We start from the raw sequence: 7,768 nt of genomic DNA on the forward strand, positions 1-7,768 counted from the left end.
TTAAGTTTCTAGAGGGAGGCCCATGGATGCCACATTAAGAAGTCTTGGTAGAGAGGTAAGTAACAGGTAGTTGAGTTATTTCAAGTCTTTTGCGACCACCATGCTTCCAAGAATGTCCTTGTACCTAGATCTTTTATCTCATTTACAGGTGGTAGTGGCTATTCCTAGAAGTGGAACTGCTAGAGTTTTTAAATGTTTAAATTTAAATTTAAACATTAAAAAATATTGGGTTAGGAACCACCGCTCTTTTGAAAATTTCATGCAAAAATACCAGTTCTCTCTCGAGAAACAAACAAAACAAAACAAACTACGTGATGATTTTGCCTTCAGTTTCTAGAGGAAGGCTCGTAGATGCCACATTAAGAAGACTTGGTAGAGAGGAAGAGAACAGGTGCAGGAAAATTGTATCCGACCATCACTTCCCTGTGTGCGTGAGTGTTTTGATTTGGTCATCATAGAGGAAGCTGCCAGTTTGTTCTGCTGACGGTGACAGACACACACAGTAGAGTTTAGTTCTGATTCCAAAAGTCAGATTCCTGATCATATTCTGCCACTAGAGTACATACCTCTCACCGTGGTCATACTCTGGACCTCGGACTCCCAGAATGTGGCTGCTGAGCAGAAGTGAGTCTGGCGCTGCTCCACACAGTGCTGCGCTGGGTCACTGGGGCCTGCTGCAGACCCTCCCTGCAGCTGCTGCCTTGGGACTGTGAAACTAGAGCCTGCTAGGAAGGCTCTGCAGCTCACACGCTCAGTTAGGCTTTAATATTTTATGCCAGCTGCCAATAAGGACTCGGGTGACAAGAGTCACTTCAGGAAAGTAGTGTGCAGAAAGCATGGACCCCATTGTCTCTCATTCAGGGTCCACATCAGACTAAAGTGATCCCACAAGAGAAAAGCTAAAAGGAAGCAGAGCCGTGAACAGCCTGTGGCTGGTGGGAGCCTGGCGTCAGCAAACTCAGGGTCTCACTTCAGTGACTTGGCAGCCAGTAGCTTCCCTTGGGCCATGGCCACAGGCCACATCTCAGTGTCTGGTTGGCTCTGTGTCCAAGGCCACTGCCCGCTGTGAAGACATGGCGAGGTCTGAGGCCAGACAGCTGAGGGCCCTGGCTGACCTTCCGCTGGCCCACTCACCTGAACGAGGTTCACCCAGGGCAGTTTCCACAAATCTGGAGCAGAGCCAGAGCGCCGACCCATGCCTGGCACAGAGGAGACGCTCAACACCTGTCATCCCTTCCCTTCTCCTCCCTGTCCCTCAGAGTTCCTGGAGCTTCCGATCTCCCAAGCCTCATGCTGCCCATGCGACACGTCACGACCATTTTCAACACCACAGCCTCCCTGTCCCATGGCTGTTTTCTGAGGTCTACAAGTCACCGCCTTGGGCTTAAGCAACCACGAGGCCATGGATGGTCAGAAACTTCCCTGGGCTGCACTCCACAAACCCTCCAGTGGGCACAACACGTGTCTCTCACACTTTGGAGAGAAAGGAACTGAGAACTCCAATTTCTAGAACCCCATGCCAGTTCTAGAAGGTTCCATCCTAAAGACGAAAGCTGATTTGTCAGCTGTGGCATGTCCCAAGAAGAAAAAAACGCCTCACCTTGTACTGAGCACTAACTACACACCAGGTGCCAATTGAAGCCTCTGAGGCGTGTTCACTTACTTATTTTTCCCAACAACCGCTTGAGGGAAGTTCTACTGTACCCTCTTTTCAGCTGAAGAAACTGAGGCACAGAAAGGTGAAGTGCTTCCCCAAAGTCATGCCACCAGTAAGGAGCAGGCTGGGATTTGTAACCCGGGCAGCCTGCCACGTGGCCCCTGGCCCTCTTGGGGGCTCTTCCCTGAGCAGCCTCCAGAGGAGAGAATGGAAGAAGCCCCTCTGCGCTCCTCCTGCTCCTCTCCTTCCTCCTCATGAGGGAGCCACTGCCTGTGTAAGTGCTCTACCTGCATCATCTAATGTCACCTTTGCAACTGCCCTGTGAGATAGGAAGCGTGCTTAGGTCCCTTTCTCAGGGGAGGATGTCAACGTGAGGCCACCTGCCCGGTAAGGCAATGGTAGACTGGGACTCGGCCCAAGGTTGCGCCGCCATTGAAACCCAGGCCCTCCCTGGGTGCTGCACGTGGAGGCCCTTGTGCAGATGTGGCCAGAGGAAATGCTGTGAGTGGCAGAAAGGCCAAGAAGCCAACGTGGGTGGCAGGAGGGAGAGAGGGAGGCTGTGGCAAAGTCTTGTTTACATTTGCCAAGGAGAGCTACTTGTCATCATCTACCTGAGGGTGGCACCTCAGAAGACAGCCTGGGTGGGGCCCGGTGGCACTGGGCCAGGGTCCCAGCCTGGGTTCTTGTCCCAGCTCTACCCTGATGGATCCCGTCTCTGGTGGACCTGGGCAGAGGACAGGCCCTGAGGACCCTTCTGGCCCTAATGCTTTATGATGCTGGAGCAGGAAGCAGGGCTGACAGCAGAAACCTTGGCCCCTAGTGGCCTTTTAGTTAAGTGCCTGAGGAACAGCCCATTCCCCACAGGAGGCACTAAGCCCCTCTCCACTACAAGCCCAGCCCTCTCCACATACAAGCCCCTCACCCCCTAGGAGAGGGTAGTGTCGATAGCATTACCGATTGAGCCCTAACTAGATACTAAGAGTCACAAAGCTGCCTCTCTGCTAGTCACTTGCTATGGATTAAAACAGATGCTGTTGCTATACCCATTTTACAGATGAGAAAACTGAGGCCCAAAAAGTCAGCTCACTCAAGGTCACCACAGACCCAAACACTAGGCCAACTTCCCCAGCAGGTACAATAGGCACAGTGATTAGAGACCATAATACTTTTAAGGACCCATAAAAACGTTTTAATTTCACTTAAAATCAGAAGGAGAAAAATGAACTTTTAGGATAAAGATAATGATTTCATATATAAAATTAACATTTTCACCTTTATACCAATATAGCAGGAAAATCTAGTTTTATTTTTTATTTTGTTTTTTAAAATTAAGAATAACCTTTGTGGCCGGGCGCGGTGGCTCAAGCCTGTAATCCCAGCACTTTGGGAGGCCGAGACGGGCGGATCACGAGGTCAGGAGATCGAGACCATCCTGGCTAACACAGTGAAACCCCGTCTCTACTAAAAACACAAAAAACTAGCCGGGCGAGGTGGCGGGCGCCTGTAGTCCCCGCTACTCGGGAGGCTGAGGCAGGAGAATGGCGTAAACCCGGGAGGCGGAGCTTGCAGTGAGCTGAGATCCGGCCACTGCACTCCAGCCCGGGTGACAGAGCAAGACTCCGTCTCAAAAAAAAAAAAAAAAAAAAAAAAAAAAAAAGAATAACCTTTGTTTTTTGTTTGTTTGTTTTGTTTTTTGAGACAGGGTCTCACTCTGTTGCCCAGGCTGGAGTGCAGTGGCACAATCAGGGCTCACTGCAGCCTCGATCTCCTGGGCTCAAGCAATCCTCCCACCTCACCCCTCAAGTAGGTGAAACCACAGGCATGTGCCACCATATCTGGATAATTTTTTAAAAATTTAGTAGAGATGAGGTCTTGCTATGTTGCCCAGGCTGGTCTTGAACTTCTGGGCTCAAGTGACCCTTCTGCCTCAGCCTCCCAAAGTGCTGGGATTATAGGCATGAGCCACCATGCCTGGCCAAAAATCTATTTTTTAAATGTTCTTTTTAGTGGCAAAACGAATTTACCAAGGCAAAAGTACCTAGGGCTCAGGAAAGTCACCATGCAGCCCTGAATAGGCAGACCTTGAACTCCGATCTGTTTCCCTCCCAGGGTCATGTCCATCAAAGAATCCTCCAGCCTCTTCCCCAGTATCAAAGCAACCACTCAAGGGAATCTCATGGAGCTGCAGAGTTGACGTCTGTCCTTGGAAGGGTCATGGCCAGACAGCAACTCAGCCACGGGTATTTGCCCAGCTGGCCACAATCCTTGTGGGCAAGTGTCCCAGGCTCAATTTTTAGCCTTCCAAGAAGCCACTGGAGCAGAGGAGCTACATTTCTGGGGCCAAGTCATTCATAAGAGAAGAGGAATAAGGCAAGCTGGGAAACATGCTTCCCCTGAGCTGGGAGAAGCAAGAAAAGATGACCAAGATCTTCCGAAAAACATTCCATTTTTTCTTCTTGACCTGAAAGAAAACAATTGACAGCCTCCACCAGGGAATTCTGTCCTCGAAAGTCCAGGTATAGCCCAGGAGGACAGAGAGCACTGGCTTTGGTGACAGACAGATCTGGGTTTGGGTCCCCACTCTGCCATTTAATTTGCTGTGTGACCTTGAAAAAGTGACTTTACCTCTCTGTTTTCCTTTCTTTTTTCTTTTTTTTTTTTTTTTTTTTGAGATGGAGTCTTGCACTATTGCCCAGGCTGGAGTGCAGTGGTGCAATCTCGGCTCTCTGCAACCTCCCCTCCTGGGTTCCAGCAATTCTCCTGCCTCAGCCTCCAGAGAAGCTGAGATTACAGGCACCCGCCACTACGCCTGGCTAATTTTTTGTATTTAGTAGATACAGGGTTTTGCTATGCTGGCCAGGCTGGTCTCGAACTCCGGACCTCATGATCCGCCCACCTCAGCCTCCCAAAGTGCTGAGATTACAGGCGTGAACCACTGCATCTGGCAAAAATATGGAACGCTTCACAAATTTGCATGTCGTCCTTGCGCAGGGGCCATGCTAATCTTCTCTGTATCGTTCCAATTTTAGTATACGTACTGCCAAAGCGAGCACTGTTTTCCTTTCTGTAAACTGGGAATAATAGCAACGCCCTTCCCCCAAAGGATGGTAGTGAGAATTGGCTGAAATAAAATGCTCTTTTCTATAGTAAAGCAGTTGCAAGGAGTAAAAGCCAGAAGAATATTTATTCATCGGTTTGAGAAACAAAATCGTCAATGCCAGCGTTCCCAGGGCCTTGAGTAATTATGCCATGGGCTTGCCTGAAACGTTGATAGAGAAACCACCAAAGCCACAGTAACTGAGGCCACACTATGAGGTCAGCCTCTTTTTCCCCCCAGGTCTTTGAGGTGACAGTTTAGACAGGAGGTAGGAATCTCGCTAATGAAAGGAGAGCCTCACCTTCAATTAAGGTGTCACCAGAGTGGGAAATTCATCAGCCCTGGTGATGGTGACTTACGCCACACTTGAGCCTTGCAAGTCCAGGATGACACAACCCTGGCAGAAACCGTGAAATTAGAACAAAGGTCTAAGTAGTAAGCAGATCTGGGAGTTCCATCCAGGTGAGCAGGGCTGTTGCTCAGCAGGTGAGCCTGCCCCGCCATGGAGACTCAGCGCTAGAGTGAGAACCACATCTGCTCACACCAGGGGCCTGAACCTTGCTAACCCCACAGAGGGGGTTCTCACAGCCAAAAGCTCTTGTGACTCTTCCAATGATAGCAACTCCCGCCCAGCCCCTTCTCTCCAAGAGCAGCGCTTCTCAAACCACATTGTGCACACGAATCAGCTGGGATGTTATTAGAATGCATCTTAAGGCCACGGCTCATGCCTGTAATCCCAACATTTTAGGAGGCTGAGGCGGGAGGATCACTTGAGGCTAGGAATTTGAGACTAGCCTGGGCGATGTGGGCACAAGACCCTGGTTTCTATACAGAAATATTGGTTTTTGATTAGCAAGGCATGGTGGTGTGTGCCTGTAGTCCCAGCTACTCAGGAGGCTGAAGCAGGAGGATCGCTTGAACCCAGGAGGTCCAGGCTACTGTGAGCCATGATCATACCACTGCTTGGCAACAGGAAAAAAAGAAAAGAAAGAAATACAGCTTAAGCTTTAGTGGGTCTTGAGATTCCACAGGTCTGACAAGCCCTCCATGGATACAGCTGGTGAACAACGAGGGCCTAGACTTTCCTTGGGCCCTACAGACACCTTGGGTTGCCCTTCACCAGGTAGACCTGGGAACCCTGATCAGTCTGTACTCCAAGATTTAGGATTCAAGCAACCAACAGCACAACTATAAACTGGATCCCTCATGATTTCTTTGGAGGTTGAGGGGAAAGGGATAGGATACAAAATGAATTAAACAGAAACATTTGTGGCAGGATAACCTATTGCAAGGTGATTTTTTTTTTTTTTTTTTTTTTTTTTTTTTTTTTTTTTTTTGAGACGGAGTCTTGTTCTGTCACCCAGGCTGGAGTGCAGTGGCGCAATCTTGGCTCACTGCAACATCCGCCTCCTGGGTACAAGCCATTCTCCTGCCTCAGCCTCCCAAGTAGCTGGGACTACAGGCATGCACTATCACGCCCATCTAATTTTTGTATTTTTAGTAGAGACAGGTTTCACCATGTTGTCCAGGTTGGTCTCAACTCCTGACCTCCAGTGATTCTCCCACCTTAGCCTCCCAGAGTGCTGGGATTACAGGCATGAGCCACTGCGCCAGGCCTTTTTTTTTTTTTTTTTTTTTTTTTTGACAAAGTCTCACCCAGGATAGAATGCATTGGCACAATCTTGGCTCACTGCAATCTCTACCTCCCAGATTCAAGTGATTCTCATGCCTCAGCCTCCCAAGTAGCTGGAATGCACCATCATATCCCGCTAATTTTTGTATTTTTAATAAGGACAAGGTTTCACTATGTTGGCCAGGCTGGTCTACAACTCCTAACCTCAGGTGATCTGCCCACCTTGGCTTCCCAAAGTGCTAGGATTACAGGCGTGAACCACCGTGCCTGGTCGCAAGGTGAATTTTTTTTTCTCCCAGCATACTGCCCTTTCCCCAACACACACACACCCTTTTCAGGTAGCAAGACCCTTTGATGTCTTCTTGCCACAGAGATTTTTAAATTTCAACTAATTTCAGAAGTCAGGCGCTTTTCTTTAAAAACAGAGGGCTCCGGAGGGCTCCATCCTCTCCTATCACTCCTACTCCTCACTCCCAGTTTCAGACATCCCTACTGATATTTAGGCAAAGGTATTTTAAAAGAGAGATGTTTGCAGGATCATGTTGGATTGGCTCTTCCTTTCTTTTATTAAAAATATATAAGCCGGCCAGCCTCAGTGGCTCATGCCTGTAATCCCAGCACTTTGGGAGGCCAAGGCGAGTGGATCACCTGAGGTCAGGAGTTCAAGAACAGCCTGGCCAACATGGGGAAATGCCATCTCTCCTAAAAATACAAAAATTAGCTAGGTGTGGTAGTGTGTGCCTGTAATCCCAGCTACTCAGGAGGCTGAGGCAGAAGAATCGCTAAAACCTGGGAGGTGGAGGTTGCAGTGAACCGAGATCATACCACTGCATTGCAGCCTGGGTGACAAAGCAAGACTCTGCCTCAAGTATATATATATATATATACACCTCATATATATATATATATATATATATACACACACACCTCATATATATATATATATATATATATATATATATATATATATATATATATATGCCCAGGGTGCCAGGGGGGCCGAGGGGACAGTGGCTGCCCCTTCCCATCTTGTATAAGATATAGTTACAGGGTGGAGGTAAGTAGTGACAGCATCAAAGGGAAGCTTGGGGGCCTTCAGTCTCCCCATTAACTTCACCAGGACCCCTTCCCCTAATCCCTGAGCATAGCTAACCACAGCACTCTGGAGATGTGGATCTCAGCGCGCGAGGGGAGATTCCCTCCCACAGGAATGAGCCCTGTACTGGGGAGCAGGGGTGTGCTCTCCACTGAGGCAGCTGGGCAGGGCTGAGCTCAGAGGAGCTTCCGGCTGCACCCAGCTCCTGTCTCAAGCACACTCTTCCTGGAAGCAGCCCCCACAGACTCCCAGGACCCAGAGATCAGGACTCCCAGCATCAGAGAC

The 7,768-nt window shown here is 49.1% G+C and overlaps 1 non-coding gene across 1 annotated transcript; it reads right to left on the reverse strand.

Moving 5' to 3' along the window:
* Positions 1–4,603: 4,603 nt before the first annotated feature.
* On the reverse strand, positions 4,604–4,710 carry LOC119627803 (U6 spliceosomal RNA). The gene has a single exon (XR_005244029.1). It is a non-coding gene; the product is annotated as a U6 spliceosomal RNA (small nuclear RNA).
* Between the last annotated feature and the right edge of the window lie 3,058 nt (positions 4,711–7,768).

Source organism: Chlorocebus sabaeus, chromosome 5 (assembly GCF_047675955.1).
Source record: "Chlorocebus sabaeus isolate Y175 chromosome 5, mChlSab1.0.hap1, whole genome shotgun sequence".
NCBI classification, from domain to species: domain Eukaryota; kingdom Metazoa; phylum Chordata; class Mammalia; order Primates; family Cercopithecidae; genus Chlorocebus; species Chlorocebus sabaeus.